This window comes from Pogona vitticeps, chromosome 1 (assembly GCF_051106095.1).
Source record: "Pogona vitticeps strain Pit_001003342236 chromosome 1, PviZW2.1, whole genome shotgun sequence".
In the NCBI taxonomy this organism is placed as follows: Eukaryota; Metazoa; Chordata; class Lepidosauria; order Squamata; family Agamidae; genus Pogona; species Pogona vitticeps.
Genome location: NC_135783.1, coordinates 175,621,447 through 175,643,062, shown reverse-complemented (window position 1 = coordinate 175,643,062; position 21,616 = coordinate 175,621,447). Strand labels below are relative to the sequence as shown.

Below are 21,616 nucleotides of genomic sequence, written 5' to 3'. Positions count from 1 at the left end.
AGTCCTGGACCCTTTGTGCACAGCAGGAGAGGAACCTGAACACCTTCCATATGCGTTGCCTCTGACACATTTTTGGTATCACCTGGCAGGACAAAGTTCCAAATAGAGTAGTCCTAGAATGAGCTGGAATTTTTAGCATGTATACATTACTGAAACAGTGACGTCTACATTGGCTTGGGCATGTTGTGAGAATGGCTGATGGTTAGATTCCAAAAGATCTCCTGTATGGAGAATTAGCGCAGGGAAATCACCCCAGAGGAAGACCACAGCTGCGATACAAGGATATCTGCAAACGGATTTGAAGGTCTTAGGAATGGACATCAACAGATGGGAAATCTTGACATCCGAGCATTCAGCTTGGAGGCAGGTGGTGCATCATGGCCTCTCCCATTTTGAAGAGCCACTTGTCCAGCAAAAAAATCTGGGAGCCGGACAGGGGACAGATTGTATTTGCCTTCAGTGTGGAAGGGATGGTCACTCTCGAATTGGCCTCCTCAACCACACTAGATGCTATTCCAAGTCCTTCATACAGAGCACGTCACCATTGTCTCTCAAGACTGAAGGGTGACTAATCTAAATCTAATCTAAAATACTATACAATGCTGGCTGGGCAAAAATTAACCTGGGAAAATGTGAAAGCCATGGCATTACATTTTCTGCCTTTGCTGCAGCTTCAGTCCTAGCTGTGGGAAGAAACGGCACCTTCCAGGGGCATAAACTGATAATTGGGCATCCACACTTCACCACCAGCCAGGGCAGAATTCTCATAAAAATGATGGGCATTTTGTGAACTTTCCACTAAAGGAAGCCATTTTTCATCACCAGCCACTTTCCCCTCATATTTTGCATTTGTTTTTGCATTTTTGCTGAACATGATAACTACTTGGGAACGATCTATACTGGCTTATGTTAAGCCTGGAGTTCAATGTACCAAGTTGTAGGAAATGGCATCGATCCCAGTGAAAGGGAGAAACCTAAAAGTGAAGAGCACACCGAGAGTACTATCAGATGGCTGTGAAGGCATGTGCCTGATCACACTGGAAAGGGCCACTTGAATGGAAGCGGTCTCCCTTGAAGCAGCCCTTCTGTCTGCCAGGGTCTTGCTCCGACCCAATCCTCTACAGCTGGACCAAAAGCATCCTGCTCAGGCATAGATCAGAGATGGGCTGGTGTACATTTCCCTGTGTGGTGTGTGACAGCTGGGAAATAGATTGCACTGGACCACTCCACTAGTGGTCCAAATCGTCATTTATTCCCTATGTGATCACACCCAGAGATTGTTTTTCCACAGTAGAGTGTCCAAAATGGGGTTCCTGACTTATGAATCAGAACTCTCTTTTTAAAAAAATTCATAAGTGATCTGTGACAGGAATGAAAGGAGGAAGAGGATGCAACATTGGCAGGAAATTCCCCGTTATTCAACATGATGACTTCCAGAGATTGTGCTCAGATAGGGTGAAAGTGCAACAGGGCAGTCCACAAAAATAGCTCAATTCCAGTGGATTTATATCTAACTGAGATCAATATGGATTATGTACAAGAATGTGCTCTCGGACTGCAAACTGACATACGCAGCTACAAAGTGTCATTAGTGATACACATGCAGAAAAAAAGCATTCTTACAGACCCCGCAGCTCACATACATGCTGATGGGAGCAACCAGAAAAGAAAGTTGGTGCAGAAAAATATGCTTAAAAAATCCTTTGGACAGGTCTGCTTTGGCATGAGACAAACACCCTATAAATATTTAACACAGCAGGATCCATTCCATGATCTGCCATGAATACTTGAAACCATGGCTAGTGGAAAACACTTTATATGACATACAAGGAGGTGGGACAGAGGACACAAGGCCCACCCCCTTTTTTATGTTGTATATAGCACTGTGGTAAGCAATGGATAACTGAAATTGTGGATACCGATCCTGTGCATAAAGGGGTCCTACTGTATACTGTACTGTATACTCAATAATTTTTTTATGGTTACAAGCTTAATATGTCAACTGGCAAAATATTTTGGGGAAGATGACTTTGTACCTACAGTGTGACATGCTCGTTGAAATACTGTATATATTTTTCAGTAAGACAACAATTTCTTTAAAAAATATTAAAGGCAGTGGTGGTGCTGTTACTATCCAAAGAATAAGTTGCTCCTTATTCCCACTCCTGTTTTTTCTCTATTTTTATCTTTTTCTCTCAGTTTTCAATACATAGAATTTTTTTTTACAGCATCACATCAGTGGGCATGAATAGTAGATAGAGAAGTTCCTAGGATCAAGTGAGTCCATCTATGTAAAGTCTGTGTGAATTGATAAAATGAGAGTTTGAAACAGTTTTTGTAAAAAAAAAAAAAAGTAAGGGGAAGATCTATTTTCCTTGGACCAGAAGTGCTGCTAGTCATGCTGGCTGGAGGATTATAAGAGCTGCAGGAAGGGAAATAAAAGACACTTTGCGAAGTCCTGTTTACAATTGTAAGTGACTGCTGATACTCTGGTAACAATACTTCTTTCAGATATGAAGTGCATGGAGTGTAGAGAGAAGGTTTATTTGGTACTGATGCTCCCTCTGTAAGGCAGTCTACCCAGCACCAATTTTATTGTCTTTCAGGCATGAGACAAATCCTTTTTAAAAAAGCCCAGCATTTTAAAGTTCTTACACTCTTTGACTTTTAACTGCTTAATAGTCAAACATTTCTGCTCTCGCATTGTGTATGGGGCATATCCATTCCAGAAAACAGGAGGAAAATACTCTGATTGTGGACTCAGATTCTCTCCAGCTCCTTGTCTCTGTAAGGATGATGCACAATAAAGGGAGACTGTGTTGGCATCAGCTGCATTTACTTGGCCTTGAGATGATATCATAACACAGGGGGCAAAACAAATGCGACTACAAGTGGATTGTGAAGCCATCTATTCACCAATTAATTAATGTGCCAATTTTTCTGATATTAACACTGGGCCTATTGTAATTGGTTGTTAGCCTTCTTGTAGATTCATTGTTTGCTGTGGAACAAAAATGACCACCAGAGCTTTAGGAACCCATTCAAGGAATTCGTATCCTGAAATGAACTGGCAGCCCAGGAACTGGCACACTGCTCATTTGTTATTTTTAAGATGCAGAAATCTTTCCTGCAACAATCGCTACCTATATAAATTTAGGGAAATCAACAAGGGTTATGGATTTGTTTCCAGTCTTCCTTGGGGATCTTTTTTCTTGTGCACAGAGAATCTACATGAAAGAGGGGGAAACCATGTAGCACATCACATATGGAACACGAAGAAGGAATTTATTCTGTCACAGGTTGGCCACCATGGTTCAGATGTAGAAGGATAGCCATCTTTTCATATTTAACTTTTTATTTGTTTAAAACTGTACATACATTATGCAGTATATAGTCACTGCATTAATTAAACATGGATACCTAATGTGGTGAAGTAGATAGAGTGAGGAACTAGGACTCTGGAGGCCTGGATTTGAATCCTGTCTCAGTCATGGAAACCCACTAGGGGTGTGGAATTGGTAAAACTACTTGTTAAATATCTCACCTTGAAAGCCCTGTTAGGCACACTGTGTGGGTTCCAACTTAACCGCACCTAACATATACTGTAAAGTGCATTGTTGTACTGGGTTTTTGTTAACTAAATATGGATTTATCTTTAAAATGTGTTTTGTAACAAAAGGACCCCCCTTTGCTGCTTAGTATCGTTTTACAAACAAACAAAGAAATAAATGAACCAACCAACAAACCAATGAATGAATGAATGGGAGTTGTGGGGGGCCCAGATATGGTGAGGGCCCATCAACATATGGCAAAGTTTTCCCAACAGCCTTTAGAGGGCAGGAAGAAGTTTCTTGGGGGATTCCCCTACCCACCCACAACAGTTTTTAAAAATAAGTGTATTGATACACAATAGTGCTGGGCAGCCTTTGGCTTTACAAATGTTTTGGCCAACATATCCCACTATCTCCACTTAGCATTTCCCATGGTGGAGAGGGCTTTTGAGAGCTATTCTATAATTCAAAACCTTTTGGCTAAGATCAAGTGTGTGTGTAGTAGAGGGCCATTCTTGCTTGTTTATTCATCCTCTTCTTTACGTTTTGCGCTAATAATAGAAAGGAGAAAGTGAAGGGCTGGTTGGCAAGTGCTTATCTGTTCACTCTCTGACAAGTAAGAGCAGATGAGGTGGGCACAGAAAGCAGAGAAGAAAGGGGAGGAAGAGGCCTTGGAAGCAAGGAGGAAATCACCCTTGAAAGAGGCAGGGAGATCCACTGAGTGTGTCTTGCTGGAAGGGTCTCCCAAAGCTGTTGCCACGGCACCTAGAATGAACATCTGCAAAAGATTCTGAAGTTCCTACTGTGACAAAAAGGAGGCTCAAGAGAAACAAAAATAATTCAGATAAAGACCACTGGAATTTCTTAGAGGAATTTTACCATAATCCTACTTGAAATGGATTGAGTCTAATGGCCTTCAGCAGAAATTAGCTATTGAAATAAATAAATCTAGAACTCTAGGTCACCTGATTCCAGCTTTAGGTGGCTACAAATAACTCAAGGTAATTACTACTATGATTGCATTTTGGGGGTGTGATTTAATTAGACTGAACTAAAGTGTATAGTTTTGCCCTTTATGTGGCAATATTTGCATATCTGTACAGGAACTGCTCATATGGAATTCTCCAAAGAACAAATCTGATCTCCGGTTTATTAGGGTGCATTATTTAGAATACAAAATACTCTGTTTGGAGCAGACATTCATTTTTTCTTCTTCATGGTTAAATTGTATACTATCAGAAGTAAGCTCCATTGAATGTGATGGTGCTTACACTCCAGAAACTGAATATAGTAAGGCAGCCTAAAATTCCCAACCCTTTGTTTTTAGAAAACACAATTGCAGGGACCATCTCAAATGAGGCCCCGTGAGCACCTGGGTGGCTGCTGTTGTTTGCAATTTTGGGGGTGCGGGAAGTTGCATAAATGTATCAGTTTTCTAAAGTCAAATATGCATTTCCAAATCAGTCATAAACTAAAATATTTTAGACGTACATTATATGATTAATTCACTGAAAAAAGCTACCCCGCTTAATATTTATGTCTTTAAACAGTGCTTCCAAGTGACAGCTAAAATAGTGCTATATCTGACACATTGATTATTAGGTTCTCCTAATAAAATTGTTTAGAACTAAAATTCTGAACTAAGTGCCAACAGCTTAACTATGTTTATTGATACTACTTTAATAGCTGTACTTGGAGTGAAACGCAATTCAGTGGAGTCAATACATCCCTTTCATAACAGTTACACCTAACTGTTATGTAAAGTCTGTGTGCAGTCATTAATTTTTATTTTTATTTTTATAAGTGACTAGAATGGAGGGGCAAGCAGAGCAGTTGGGTGAAAGTTTACTTTGGCTCTGTGGTTTCCCCCTGGACGTGAGGGAACAGACCACTCTTTGTTGTTAAAATTGCAAGGAGTCTGTTATCAAGCTTTAAAAGGGTTATCAAGAACAAGAATTTTGTGTTCTGCAGTGTGAATCCCGTGGGATAACCTGTGATCTTGGCTTTCACATTTGCAGCAGGCTTTTGCTGTAGTTTGAAGAGACATTTTTTTCCCATGAAGCTGTGCCAGCAGCAGATTTACAGGTTATGCCTCTGACAAAAAGCAAAGCAACTGCTACCTCCCAGTCCTTAAAAAAATGCAAATGTAAAGACCACAGATTTAAACAGAAGCCAACAATTACCTCTGTGATACATATGTGTGTGATGCTAAGTGGTAGAGTATTGACATTGCATGCATAAAGTCTAAAGTTCAATTATTTGCATCAGAGTCAGCTCAGGATATTTCAGTTCTTGAACTGAAGGACAAGATGGTACACACTACTAAGCAACCTACTAAAGCTGGCTGGACTATCAACTGAACCTTACTTCAGCACTAGCAATGTTTTAGCAGGCTAATCTAGGGAGCCCAAGAAGACTGTGTGGATTGGGCATACACAGCTCTCTCTCCACTAAAAAAAAGAGATGCACTGAACAAGTTCATACTACAAACAGGCTGACTGAGTTGGTTAACATTGCGTAATGGTTGAACCTCTTGCAGAGTTTTGAATTTCTGGTAAAATTCCTTTTTGCTACATAGTAGAAGTACAGAGTATCACAGAGGAGAATAGCTACAACTTCCCCAGAATCCAACCCTTTCTCATTAACTGGCACTTACAGTCCCAATAACTCACCCTGACATTTGTAGTAGAAAGAATAAAAAACATTACTTACGGTTACTTGAAATTACAGACTTGTACTGCTTTCTTTACTGCACTCATATTAGCAATCAATATGAAAACAATGTGTGCTGCTTATATACCGCCCCATAGTGCTAAAGCATACTCTCAGTAGTTGCAGCATAATTATGTAGGCTACACACACACACACAAACCAGCAAGGTGGGTACTCAGTTTACTGATCCCGAAAGGATGGAAGGCTGAGTCAACCTTGAGCCAGCTACCTGAATTTGTCAAGATCAAACTCAAGTCATAAGCAGAATCTTGACTGCAGTACTGTAGTTTAATCACTGCACCTACAAGGCTGAAATAATGTATTTTACTGTTTAAAACTAATAACTAATAACCCAATAATATATTTTATTACTTTAATAATATATTTATTATAATCCAATGATATATTCTGACTCCTCTTCTTGCAGTACTAATGTTTACAATTTCATTTTTAACAAGTACTCCCACAGATGACAAGCAGTTACCTTTTTAACAGCTTCTTTGCTATCACTGACATTTTCTCCTTCACTCTAAGCTTCCTAATGGAAGTTGACTAAACAACATAATGTATTTTCAGGCTAATGAAAAGACCCCATTCTTTCCAAATAAGTCACATGGGAGGGTTTGGCAATGTATAGTTTCATAGTTCATACCGACAGCGAAAACGAAGATAACGCAAATATAATTTTGGATAAAATTACAATTACCATATTTTTCCATGTAAAAGATGATAATTTTTCCTAAAATTATTAGAGGAAAAATTGAGGGTCGTCTTTTACACAGAAGTAAGCTGAAGAGGAAACTGTGTGGTAGCAAAACTGCCTACCGCATGTTTGTCAGAGGGGTCTGGAGGCACCTCCATGCCGGGATTCTTCCTTCCACTTCTGCTTCCGCTACTGCAATGGGCAGTGGGGCCGCCGTGTTCTGAAGCAGCTGGTGCTGCCTGTGACAGGCCGGCCATGTTCCTCCTTACCTGCAGGTGGACCCGGAGGGGAATCTAGAGGCACCTCCGTGCCTGGGATTCACCCCTCTGCTTTTGCTTCTGCTTCTGCTGCTGTTTCTGCTATCACTCACTGGGTTGGTTTGGGTTTTTCTTTTTCCATTTTGGGTACTCGGGCTCAGCCACCACTGGTGTAAGCAATGCGATCACTGAGCCCATAAATATGTCAGAAAATAAAAATTTTAAAAACCGAATATCTTATTCTGCAAAATTCAAACTGAATATAATCAGGTATGCAAACAAGCATGTAAATAAAGCTGCAGAGTGACAGTCTGGACCTCCTCCCACTGAATGTATGATCAGACAGAGGAGAAAACAGGAAGAACAACTCCTTAAGATGCCAAAAAGAAAAAAAAAACCTTAAGAGGAAAATCTGCAAAATGGGCAAACTTGGAGCAGAGGGTCAAGACCTGGATTTTGGAGCAGTGCCAGGGTGGGATATACAGTGGTGCCTCACTTAGTGATGTTAATCGGTGCAGCAAAAATTGCTGCTAACCGAAAACATTGCTAAGCGATTTTTAAAAGCCCATAGGAATGCATTGAAACCCCTTCAATGCATTCCTATGGGCAAAAAACTTACCTTTAAGCGAAAATCTCCATACGGCAGCCATTTTCGCTGCCCGGTATGCGAGGAATCCATCCCAAAACACAGCGGGCGACCATGTTTTTTACCCGGCGGCCATTTTGGAACCGCTGATCAGTTGTTGGGAAAACATCGCTATGCGAAAATCGGTAAGCGAAACAGCTTACCAATCATCGCAAAGCGATTTTTTCCCATTTAAAACATCGCAATGCGATCGCTTTTGCGATTGCAAAAACCAAATCGCTATGTGATTTCATCGTTAACCGGGGCGCTTGTTAAGCGAGGCATCACTGTATGTATCAACCAAACTTATTCAACATCAGACAAGAATGTCTGCAAGTGAAATGAAGATGGTTAATTTTACAAGAAAGGCAAAATGATCCTTCAATTTCATGAAGAGAGAAGGGTTGGCCATGAGAGCACGAACAAAGTTAGCACAGAAAACGCCACCGGTTTATTAGGATACAATCCAGCAGTTTCATTCCTTTGTCATACAACTTCAGGCAAAATATGATTTTGAACCAAGTCAGATTGCAAACATGGATGAGGTGCCTCTCAATTTTGATGTGCCTTCCAACAGAACTGTTGATGTGAAAGGAATCAAAACAGTGGCAATCAAAACAAGTGTCCATGAAAAGACACACTATACGACGGTGCTTTCATGCTGTGCAGATGGTACTAAACCGCCTCCTATGCTTATTTTTAAGAGGAAAACTTAAAGAGACCATACCACGTGGTATTATTGTGCAAGTTCATGGGAAGGGATGGATGAATGAAAACATCATGGCCATTTGGTTTGCCAAGGTTTGATCCAGAAGACTTGGAGGGCTCTTAAAGAAGCCAGCTCTACTTGTCTTTGATCAGCTCCGAGCACATTTAACGGAAAATACAAAAAGGGTTGCATTGGGTTTGTGAACACATCTAGCAGTTATTCCTGGTGGACGTACAGGTCAGCTAAAGCCACTGGATGTTTCAATCAACAAGCCGTTTAAACCCCCGATGAGAGAAGAATGGGATAGATGAATTCAAAAAGCAGGTGGTAACTTGACACTGACAGGAAGAGTGAGAAAACCAGCCATTACTGAGGTTAGCAATTGGGTTCTAAACTCATGGTATGGTGTCAAAAAGAGGTGATCGTGAAGTCCTTCAAGGAATGTGGAATCAGCAATGCCATGGACAGAACTGAAGATGATCTCATGTATATAGACTGACTCAGTGATGATGCAATAGAAATTGAAGAAACTGATATTACTGAAACTAGTAATAGTGATGAAGAAGAAAGCAGTGGTGAAAACAGAGGCTGAACGAAGTTAATTGCTCAGCTAAGGGTGATGCATAACACAGTAGTGGCTGGTAAATGTCGCCTAATTACTAAATAAAAATACCGTATGTTCCTTTCTAACGTTTAAATATTGATTTCTGAATTTTTGGATGTCTTATACACCCAAGTTATGTTGGGTTCTTATACACAAAAAATATGGCACTTAATTTTGTTCTCTAGTTTACTCACTTTATTTTAGAACTTTTCTGTATTACTTCATTTTAAAAATCTCAGATCACAATACAGACAAATAAAACCTAAAAGGGATAAAATAACAAAATAATAACAACAGTAAAAATGTATTTAAAACAATTCTGTCCAGATTTGTTATAGAGAAAAGGTAGAGGCACAATACACACTAATCCCATGATCAGAAATATTCGAAGAAGAGGGAGTCCATGATGAATGGGAGTTTCTTAAAAATGCACAATCACAAACAGTTTCTATAATAAAGAAAGAGTGGATGCATGATGCGTTATCAGATGAGCTACAATTTAAAGGTGGCATGTAGAGGATAGGAAGAGAAAGAAAGGTCAAATCATAAAGAGTACAAAGTGGTAACCAATATTTGTAGAGGGAAAGTTAGGAAAACTCAAACTGAAAAGGAGCACAGACTCACAAAAAGACAGAAAAAATAACAAAAAAGGGATTTTTCAGTGACTCTCAGAGCAAAAGGAAGAACAAGGAAAACGCTGATCTGCTGCATGGAGAGGCTGGAGAATTGTATTAAGGGATGACAAAGAAAAGGCAAAACTGTGGAACTCCTACTTCACCTCTGTTTCCTCACAAAAGCAGAGTAGTGCACAACCTGGGAGAAGCCAAACAGAAGAGGAAATGCAAGGACTGTCACCTAAGAGAGAGAAAGAGATGGAATGGGAGCATCTAGCTACTTTGAATATATCTAAGTCTCTATGGCCAGGGGAGTTCCGTCCAAGGCACTAAAGGAGTCTGAGGATACAGCCTCTGTCTATCATCTTTGAGAATACTCGCCAAGAGAGCAGGCAAGTTCCCTGAAGACTGGAGGTGAGCAAATGTTGTCCCCATTCAAAAAGAGGCAAAAAGGAAATTCAAGTAATGATCAACCATTCATCTCGACATCAATGCCAGGAGAAAAAAAAACCTCTAGAACAGATAATTAAACAGTCACTCTGTGGGCTCTGAGAACGAGATGCCACCATTTCTAAGTCTCAGCATGGCTTTCTGAGAAAAAAAAAAACATCATGCCAGACTAATCTTCCCTCTCTTTTATTACAGAGTCATAAGCTTGTTATATAAGGGGAATGCTGTGGATTTAGTGTATCTTAATTTCAGCAGATTTTTTGCAAGGTCCCTCATGATAGTCTTTTGGCCAAGCTGGCAAACTGTGGGCTAGATGATGCTACAGGTAGGCAGATTTGTAGTTGGTCAACAGGCTGCACCCAAAGTTGGTCAACAGGCTCACTACTGGCTTCTTATCATCTTGGAATGGAGTGACAAGTGGGGTGCCCCAGGAGTTTGTTCTTGGCCTTGTATTGTTTCATAACTTTATAAATAACTTGGGTAAGGGTGTGGAGAGGATATTCTTTAAATTTGCAGATAGCACCAATTTGGAGGAATAACTAATTCATTCATAGTGATCCCCAACCTTGGGCCTCCAGTTGTTCTTGGACTTCAACTCCCAGAAATCCTGGCCAGCAGAGGTGGTGGTGAAGGATTCTGGGAGTTGTAGTCTAAGAACACACTCCAAGGTTGGAGACCACTGCATTAGAAGACAGACTCTATTAGCTATTGACCTTAACTGACTTAGGCCAATACAAACAAAATAAGTTTCAATTAAAAAAAACGTATAGTGCTGCACTTAGGCAGAAAAAAAAAATCAGATGCATGAGTTTAGCATGGTCCAAAGCTGGCTTGGAGTAGTGCATGTGAAAAAGATCTAGAACGTTTAGTACATCTAAAGCGAAACATGAGCCAACAGTGTGATGGAACAGCAAAAAAAGAGTGGATATGATACTGGAGCATATCAACGGATGTACTCCTCTATTCTGCTTTGGTCAGACTTTACCTAGTATTCTGTACAGTTCTGGATACCACAATTTAAGAAGGATATTGAGAATCTGAAAGCATGTCCAAAGGAGGTCAAACAGGGTGGTTTAAGGTCTGGAAACCAAACCCTGTGAGAAAGGTCAAGGAAACTAGCACATATAGCCTGAAGAAGAAAAGGTGAGAGATGATATGATATCCACCATGAATTATTTGAAGGGCTGTCACATGGAAGATAGAACAGGCTTGGCTTTTCGTTTTTGTTTTGTATCTCAAGAGGATAGGAGCAGTAGTGGATTCAAGTTACAAGAAAGGAGATTTCAACTAAACATTAGGAAGAACTTACTAAACAGTGAGAGGCATTCAACAATGGAATCGACTGCCTCAGAGGGTGATGGGCTCTTTGTCACTGGAGATTTTTAAACAGAAGTTGGATGGTGACCTTTCAGGGATGTTTTAGCTGTCCATTTCTTGCACTGGCAGGGAGCTACACTTCCAAGATTCTATGGTTAAAACGCAGGGTGAGTAATAATATTAACCATCAGGAAAATGATGAGGGAAAAAAATTAGATAAGTAGATAGGTCTTCAGCTGATGTTCAAAACATTCAACCCCCAGAGCCCAGCTAATCTAAATATATCTTTATTTATCCAGATATTCAACTCTAAAATTCTTATTCAAACCATACAGTTTATAATCCTCCAGAATGCCGTGGGCACACACGGCAGTATTTGCTAACTACAGCAGGTGGACTTCAGCGGTGTGCCTTTCCACGGAGAATCATGGCTTGCACCCACAGGGATTCACTGTGATTATATTAACATTTTGTACTGGAAGAGCAGTGTACATTTTGTAACACATACAGCAGCCCTATAGTAAGGCAGGCCAGTGGTCCATGCAGTCTAATACATATCTCCCTTGAACAGCACTGGGGTTTGTGGCACCAGAACCCCCATGTAGTTCAAAATCCACGTATAACTCTTATGACCCCAACAACATAACTACAAAGCATAAACAGTTGATTCACATACAAAACAGATGAATTTAGCAGATTATTAACTGTAGAGCATGCCTGAACACCCTAACCCAGCCACCATGTGGAGCCGCCATGTCAGGAGAGGGGCCTGACTGGGCCACCACCATTGAACCCGGGGCCACCACATCAACAACAAAAGGGGGTTCAGTAAGTCTGAGACCCGCCTTTCTCACGCTACTGCATGGAGCTGAATAGCAGCACAGTAATTATTTTAAAATTTATTTATTTATCGAAATGTTTATTTATCTCTTGAAATAGTTATTTATTTATTGAAATATTGATTGACCAAAAAAAATCATGTATAATCAAAACCGTGCTGCTCAAACCCACGCAATTCAAGGGAGAAGTGTACTAACTACTCCCTCTCACAAGAGCTCCATGAGACCTCTGGCAAAAGTCATCCTAGCCTGGCTACCCATCATCCCTATAACTTAGGCCATTGGTATTTGTGAAAGATGCATACTCTACCATTCTCTATCAGTAGCAGTAATTCGAGAAACCTTTAATTCAGGGATGTTGGCAAGTCTTTGGGTTCATGTCCCCCAAGTCCGAGCCCCAGCCTTTGGTTCCAAATCCTAAGTCCACAGCCCCAAGTCCCTATCACAAATAAGCCCCAGAAAAGAAAAGTGAGGGGTGGGTGGATTCCAAGCCATGAGATGAGTCCAAATCATTTGGGGTGGGGTGGAGGGGAGAAGCAAAGCAAAAGCAAAGCAAAGTGTGCTGCTTATATACCGCTCATAGTGCTTAAAGCACTCTCTGGGTGGTTTACAAGTTAGTTATGCAGGCTACACATTGTCCGCATGCACAAAAGAGCTGCATACTCATTTTACCGACCTCGGAAGGATAGAAGGCTGAGTCAACCTTGAGCCAGCTACACAGGATAGAAACCCGGGCCGTGAGCACAGTTTTGGCTGCAGTACAGCAGTTTAACCACTGCGCCACGAGGCTCCCGCAAACAAAAATCCCCACAATCCTGCTTCTCACAGTGACCAGTGCACTTGGATTAGCCATATAAATTCCAGAGAATTATGCTACAAAGACCCAGTTTTGAATAGATCAGGGATTGGGATCATGTGTTCCACCAGATGTTGTCAGGCTATAGTTCAAACAGTTGCTTTGCAGTCTGAAATCAGGTGACGAGGAAGCTCAAAGATCTCGTTAGCCTCTGGAGCACTTAAATCACCTTATTATTTGTTTTTTGGGGAAAACTCATCATTGTTTGCCTTACCTACGAAACGTACTTCCTACCTGCAAAGACTATTGTACATTGACAATATGGAAATATGAATACCCTTCAAATGAAAAACATCCATGTTTCAATTTTATATTTTAGTCACAACTTGTATTATTTGTACAACCTGCCTGCCTGCATATGCACCATATAAATTCTAGGGATATTTCCACTCCTCAGATCCTGAATGCACAGACCTAGTCAATATAGCAGAACTGGCCCAGTTCAGGTGAGATAATATGCCATCCACTTGATCTCCATGCTACTGTACACATCATTTGCTTGAAGAGTGCATTTCCTTCTCTTCCAGAGATATGTCTGGCTTAAATTCTGCTCGTGCAGGATTTACTTAGTTCCTGGAAATTAAAAACTTCCCCATTCCACCACCCCAACAGTGAAAGGGATTTCATGAGAGCCTTGGGACTTTTTGGGAAATAATAGGATTTCCCCCCCTGGAAAATTGCTGTGCCTGATGACATCATCACCTTTGTGTAATGTTGCTGTAAAAACAGGATTCCAGCTATTGTAATGCATCTGTTTATTATGCACAGACAAAAGCATATGCATTTTACATGAAATGTGAAATAACGAAGAACAATCCATTTGGAATCAATAGATTTGCTTTCCACCAACTTTTGAACCCAGAACTACATGTGGAGGATATTTTGGTATCTTTGAATCTAGGTCAGCATGTTTACTCTGCTTTCTATAGGTAAATATTGAGAACATAAAAGTAAAATTTAAAAGCCATGCTGGAAACTTTATTACTGTTTAAAGACTTCTATTACGGTTTAGGAAAATGATAGGATATATGGCGGATCTATACATATATTCCTCAGGTTACTGAGAAGTGTGAATCCTCTTTCCCTCTTACACTGCAACATCTTGTAAACAGATCAGTTATTTATGATAGCAAGCAAGATGCAAGAATGTAGTGACTCTCTTAGCAGTATTAAAAAGAAATAGTGGTGGTTACTGCCTTATACAATGCACTTGATAAATCTGAATCATCTAAATTTTTATTGCTGCAATCTTTAAAATAAAGGGCTACAACTTCCTTCTTTTTTTAATAATGCACAAAATTCTAATAAACAATTTAATCTGAACTACAGGATAGTATGAAAGGCCATTTAGATGTACTGACTCAATGGATTGGGGAAAACGACTCTGTGCCTGAACAGCTTTGGCTTGGTGATAAATCTTTTTTTTTTCTTTCCCTTTTTAATAACAGGATCGTTGTAGAGCTTTTATAGAAAGTGAAATGCCCTCTGTCTTGAGCGAGACAGAAATATTTATGGACTTTGAAGAAATGTAACTAACGAGGGTATAACTATCGCTTTAAAAAAATGAACGAGGAAGTAACTTAAGATACATGCACTGGGGAAACCTCTGTTTCTGTAGCAGAGTTTTCTTGCTTTTGTTCCCCCCTGCAGATTTATTTTCTCTGGGAAAAAAAATCCAATTCCATGTGCAGACAGAGAATCCAAACCCTCAATCCAAAGACCAAAACAACTCGTTCTCAGTGCCTAGAACAGAATGAGGTAAGGTGGGTAAAGTTGTTGTTTTTTTTAACTAGAGCAGTGGTTCTTAACCTTTGTTACTCGGATGCTTTTGAACTGCAACTCCCAGAAACCCCAGTCAGGACAGCTGGTGGTGAAGGTTTCTGGGAGTTGCAGTCCAAAACTCCTGAGTAACCCAAGGTTAAGAACCAGTGAACTAGAGAATACGCCCACTATCATGGTGGCTGAATATTCTGACTGGAGCATTCTGTAAGTTGTAGTCCAAAAGTTACTTCTCCAATTTCTGGGGCTGGGAGTATATTCCTTCCATAGCATCTCCCCATTGGTATCACATGAGAACACACACCTCCTTGAAATGTTGAAGACTTGCAAAAATGATTTGTGATATGGTAGATGAAAAAAAATTAAAATTATATTCTTAAAAAACCCAAACATAGTCAAAACACGTGAAAGGGGAGCAGGAAAGAGTGGCATAAGAAAAGGATCAAATCGCTTGGTCACATTATTGTTCTATTTTATTAAAAATAATCTCTCCGAAGACCTCAATGTGTAGAAGTATCAACTGAATAAAAGGAATCCAGACTTATTCATTTGTTAAATCCTCTTTGTCTTCTGAGTTTATAGGGTAAGTTCTCCGTGAGAATAGCTTGCTAAACTCCGCTGAATGAATTGTCAATGCTAAATCCATCCAAGGATTTCCATCTCTATATTATCACCTGCCTTGGTGAAGCAACAAGCAGGGAGACAAGATCTTTATGAGATAGACATTGGTTGTCCTCAATAAAGATAGATAGGAATAATAAAGCATTATGTGTCTTTCTTTCATTTGCAGTCTTAGAAACGCTGTTATATTGTCATAAGAGATCAATACTAGGGGTCTATCCCTGCACAATTGGAAAAGAACCCCTCTGTTCCTACAACCGCTCCAGCAAAGTGAGGATGACCCTGACACAACTCTGGATCATTTGGTAGGACAATATGGAAAGTCTTCAGTGGTTTTTCTTGGAGCACTGCTGATTTTGTACTGAAGACTAGAGACAACCAAATCTTCGTTAGAAAGATCACATTGCAGATCAGGTACCCATGCTAATCTAGAGCAGCCTAAAGAGTTTATATAAGGGGTGTATATGCTAACTATAGATCTTGGAGACCTGACCTTTTATATTTCTGGTAGACCTTACACATGTATGTTCAAAGGCACATGATTTTGATGTTCAAAATGTGAGAGTGGGGAGGCAAGAATTCTGCAGGGAAAGGGGCAGAGTCCTAGCAGATTATTTTACTTTTGAGAATATGTGACTATGAGCACTTTGCCTGGGAGCCTCAAACTGGGTTGGTTTTGAACCCTGTGCTGTTCGTGTGGGCTAGGTAGGTATCCAGCCTCTTCTTTGGACTATGAAGCACAGCTGCCTCTATCTGGAGTTTCAGCCTTGTACATCCCCAAGAGTCCAAGGACTGTCAGCACCTCACCATCATCTGTTATGGAGGCTCCAACTCACCCTCAGCCTAAAATTAATCAGCAGGGCCATGATATCTACTAATCTGTTAGATGTGACCCTTTCTGGCTCTTGCTTTAATAATCTCTCATCTGAATTACTGTCATGTGTGGCACACAAAGTTCCCCTTGAAGATGATTTAGAAGCTTAATCTAGGTGGTGGGACAGTACACCAGTTGCAGCAGCCCATTTGTAGAACATTCTCCCCAGTGGAACAACAGCTATTCTTTCGAGTGCCAGGTCAAAATCTATTTACTTTAAAACTGGTTTACTTTATGTTTCTTTATTCTCCTGTATGCCTCTTATCGTTGTGAAGATGTTTATAAAGGTTTTTTGTGTGTGTCATATTAGTTGTACCCTGAGCTGGTATTGTGTCATGTAGGACAGTAAAAAGTATTTTCAATATGTGAATAAATAATTTGTGGCAATAAGAAATAGTTCAAATATGAGCATAAACAATTTGCATATGGCATGAAGATTCTGGAAAGTTGTGAACTACTAAGGTATATTATTTGCCGAAAATAATGAGAAACAATGGGGATTGTTTAAATGACCCACCTAATTACCACAATTGTGTGAGGTGTTCTGGAAGTCCACAACAGAACTCACACTGCCATCAAAAACTGAGAAATTAAATTTTAGGTCATTAAGAAGATTATATTTTAGATCATTTGCTGTAATAAATATAAATAGAGCTGGGTATGAAGTAGCTGTACTGTGTTAGCGCTTGCCTCATCCATGTTGTGATTGCCTATCCTGAAACTGGGAAAAATTAAATTAATATTAATTAGTGTCAATTAATAATGGACCATAAATGATAACTGTATCAACAAATACAAGCTGAAGCTTATGTGGAAGTCTAGGTCTAGGTGTTTAACAGAATGACTCACGGAAGCTCTGTTTTCATTAAAACAGTAACAAATCATGGCTTAATTAGAACAAATTCCTGAGTTTGGTTCATATGCATCTGGTATTTATGATTCAGAGAAGAACAACAGCATTTGCAGCCAGACACAGAGTCTAATATGACAGAAACACTGACATGTAAATTGATTTTAAAAAACAAGCACCAGGTTTTGCAGAAATGAATTGTTTAAAGCGGTAGTCTGAAGGTTTACTGGCAATTTTTACAGCTGCTAACTGCCAAAATGGCCATTTGTGTTAGTGTTAGTTCAGAACTGTCTTCACTTATCTTAGAACCAGTGTGCCCACATGTAGGCACACGGGTGCTTACTCTAAGAACTGTGGAGGACATTCCAAGGGTCAACTAGTCTATTTATCATGGGAAGGGAATACATTTCTATTGTGTGCTGTAAAATTTCTCAAGATGGAGAATTCTCTTTCAGGAAAGTTCCTCCTTCCATGAAGACCAGCTGTCCAAACGCCTGTTGCTGAACTCTGAGTGTGGCCCCAGGGATTCAGCAATATAAGCCTCAGCCTTGAGACCATAAGGCAGTTGGGAAACTGTGGCTGTCCTGAAGTTCAGCTCCTGCCTACTGTGATCCTCACTAGGCCTTCACTGGTATGCAGGGCCTTGGTCTGTTTTGAGATCTCTTTGCCCTTTGGAGTCTCCCTATCTGTCTGCTGTTTACCAGCTAGACCCTGGATTGTTATTTGACTTTGAGTTTGGCTCCCGTTCTTCATCTCTTGGCTTATTCTCCTGCCCAGAAGGACTCAGTTTGTTTCTTGACCTTAGCTTTGTTATATGCATTTTATTTCCTTCATCCATTTCTGATGCAGTTCCTTACTACTGGGATTCTGTTTGCCAAGGGGTAGGGCAGAAGTTGCTGGAGGAGACAGGAAGGACACCTGGGCTTCAAGGTGGATTACACAAAGAGAAACCCCTACTCTTGTAGAGGAATTGTACTGCCATCTGGAAGAGATGGACCAATCTACCCACAAAGATTTTATCCGCTCAGGTTTCATCTCAGTTTACACCAGCAGGCCCACTACTGAATTCAGACAACAGTTCAGCATCTACATAGCTTCAAGAGCAGCTTATGGACTCAGCTGGGGACACCTTGCCCCCCAAATTTGGGAGATGTGTCATTGCCTGAGTCACAAACTGTTTATGGCCTCGTCCAGTTCAGATGGCACAGCGTAATAGAGTTCCTCACTCCAAATCCCTTGAGAACCTCATCCAGAGGCACGGGAGATGATAAGAACTCGTGTACCATCTTACAGCAGAACTGCAGGGGTTCAAGTAAAAATCTTGCAATGTCACTCTCTGAAACTTTTCTGAAATGCTTTTGTGGGCGAATAGGTCAACTTTAAAAGGGTAAGGTCTAGAACCAATATGTTGCCGTGCTTCTTACACTGAGCAAGTACGATGCAATAGTCAGTGGTATCAAAAGCCATTCAAAATGCACAGAGCTACAACAAGCCAGTTTTACACCTGAGGCAATAATACAGAACAGTGCTTCCCACTCTCTATGCTTCACTATTACCCCCCTCCCAAAAGTACCCGGGTGTTGCTGAAGTTCAAAATTCCCTGCAAGCACATCTTACATGATAAAGACCTTCAGAAGGTGAGCACGGATATGTCCTCTAGCTTAGTGGTTCTTAACCTGGGTGATATCACCCCCCAGGGGGCAATTTCATTTTTCAGGGGGCGATGGAACAAAAAGGGGTGATACAGGGGCGAAGGAACAGAAGGGGGGCGATGTGGGGGCGATGGAGCAAGCCAAACCCGAGAAGGTGGCTGCAGCCGCGGTGCTGGCAACAGACCCAGTGCCGCCAGTGCCACCACGGGGAGGGGGCCAATGATAACTTCCTCAATGGTTCAAGGGGGCGTTTCTTTCAAAAAGGTTAAGAACCACTGCTCTTGCTCTCATTCTCAGGGTGCTGACACTTGTTCTCAGGCCACTTCGGACTGGAAGCGGAGTTTCATATGAAAGAAGCCTGAGGCCAGAAGAAAGCTGGATTGGTATCCTTTTCATGTTACCTTTGTGCATAGGGACAAATTCAGTCACATGACCCCCCTTTGTGCAGCTGAAAGTAATGGCATGGGTTTATCACCTTTCCCTTACATTAGTGGCTCCAATAAAAAGTGTGTTGACTCAGAATATTGTGAAATTTTGTCCATGTTTTATAAGTAGGCATTTAAAACATTGTACACATCATATTATAATCGGCAGTGTGTGCCACATTACAAAGATAAATAAAGAAGCAGGATTTCTGGGACAGAGTGTATATTTGTATGTGCGTATGTATGTGTACATGCACGTATGTGCATATGTATATAAGATAAATCTCTGAGACAACTTATATGTTGTCTCCTAGTTTTGTTGCTTCATTTTTTAAAATCTATACCATATTACATAAGCACCTGCACTCACACATCCTTTTGTCCTTAAGACAGAAAATCTCATGAGAGCTCTTCCCCTGTACTAATGGTAAAAAAAATACAAGAATAATAGTGAACAGTTTGGTATCCTCTCATGTTAGCCAAACTCTGCCATCTAAGATTAATCCTTCACTTTGTTTCACGGTGGGGCAGGCCCTGACATTTGCCCTACCTGAAGAATAAATATATTTGCCTTCTCACGTCTATTAGATCTAGAATGACATAACACAAGGGAGTTAGAGTTAGAATGAATTTTGTGGTGAATATTTTGTTTAGAATATTCTGGCAAGAAAAGATTGAAGAGGCAAGAAACGATTGAAAAGGCAAGAAAAGATTGAAGAGTGCGTAATTTGAAGACATTTCTTCTGGAGAGCAAGGAAACAGTTCCATGTACCTTATATGTATAAGGTGACTGAGGAGTCTTCTTTTGTTGTTGTTGTTGTTGTTGTTGCTGCTGCTGCTGCTGTTTTAGGGAACTGAATGGATTTCTTTGTGCAGAGGCATTCAGATAAGCAATACTTCTTGGAGTACCTGTGTGAACAATAATGTTAAATGCCCACTTTAAATTCACTCATGAAATTGGGCACACTTAGCAAAATATTCTTATTATATATCTATATTTATAAACACAGCAGAACCTGGTGTCACATCACAAAATGTTTTCAAAGGTCCCCTTGGGTTCAAACATGTCTGACTACATTCCTGAAAGCTGCTTTCACCGTGCAGAACTGATCCTTAGAACTAAATGTGCATTTCTTTGGATTATATCCATTGATTATTTTAAAACCACAAACTTACATATCAGAAAGGAAAAAATAATTACCAAATTCAGAGGTCTCATTACTATAATTTGGAGAACCAGGAACATTAGCTCAAGTAATCCTTCTCTCTATCTCTCTTCCCTTCACCTGTGTATTTTTTAAATGGAAGATCTCCTGGCTTCCTTAAATTAAAGTGTTGTTGTTGTTGTTGTTGTTGTTGTTGATATCCAGATGAGAAACCATCAAGTGTATTTAGTGTATTTATTCAAACTACAGTTTTCTGGTCCAGACATCATGGCAAATTTTAATCATTAGTTTGGCTGAGGAAACAGGTTTGTCTTCCATTAAGGCATCTGTAAGAGTAAAGCTGTGGGAAGAGAAAATGTATAATATCAAACTACAGTTCTGAGAATTGGGAAGTTATTGCAACCAGTACATATAGCTCTGGATTCAGCTTGAAGAGTTGGTAGAGCAGCTCTTGAAGTTTGCATGTTTGTCATCTAACATCTTCAACACATAGACAATATTCCCTTGAAGGTGATGCAAGCTCTGCTGCCACCCAAAGTGGGAAAGCAACTCGCCACTGACTCCCTCAGGGTTTAAGACTGTGCCTCTAGTTTCCCCTCTCCATGAAATCTTTTAAAGAAGTTCCACAATTCACATTACAGAAACGGTGTACTGTACTCTCCTCCTGTCACACCTACAATTTGTATTTTATTTTCTAACAAGGGCAAGGCACTGAGGAGTGTTGGTGGCTTCACCTCCTTCTGTGCTCCACCACCTGAGAAAATAGACTCACTTTGGCCAATGGCAACCTGGCCTTGCACACCGTCACAGACAACTAAGTGACTTTCACTTCCATCAGACTACAGAGAGAGGGTGATATAGATTCAGGAATGAAATCCTCTCTGGATTCTTTTGAAGTGCTGGGTTACTCAGCTTTTGGAAATGGATGGCCCTTTATTCTTTCACTCTTTCAGTGCAATGCTGCCGCATTTCCATGCCACATAGGAGAAAAGTGTTTTTAGAAGACAAATGT

General features: G+C 40.4%; 1 long non-coding RNA gene across 3 annotated transcripts in view; it reads left to right on the top strand.

The window, feature by feature from the left end:
* Positions 1-2,746: 2,746 nt before the first annotated feature.
* Positions 2,747-21,616, top strand: part of LOC144584032 (uncharacterized) — a 23,783-nt gene continuing 4,913 nt past the window's right edge. Inside the window, exons 1-2 of one of the 3 annotated variants that reach the window (XR_013538029.1) lie at positions 2,747-4,552; positions 14,888-19,396. This is a non-coding gene — a long non-coding RNA (uncharacterized LOC144584032). Of the gene's footprint in view, positions 4,553-7,253; positions 19,397-21,616 lie in introns of those variants that run through there. The other 2 variants (XR_013538030.1, XR_013538028.1) reach the window with 2 other exon arrangements.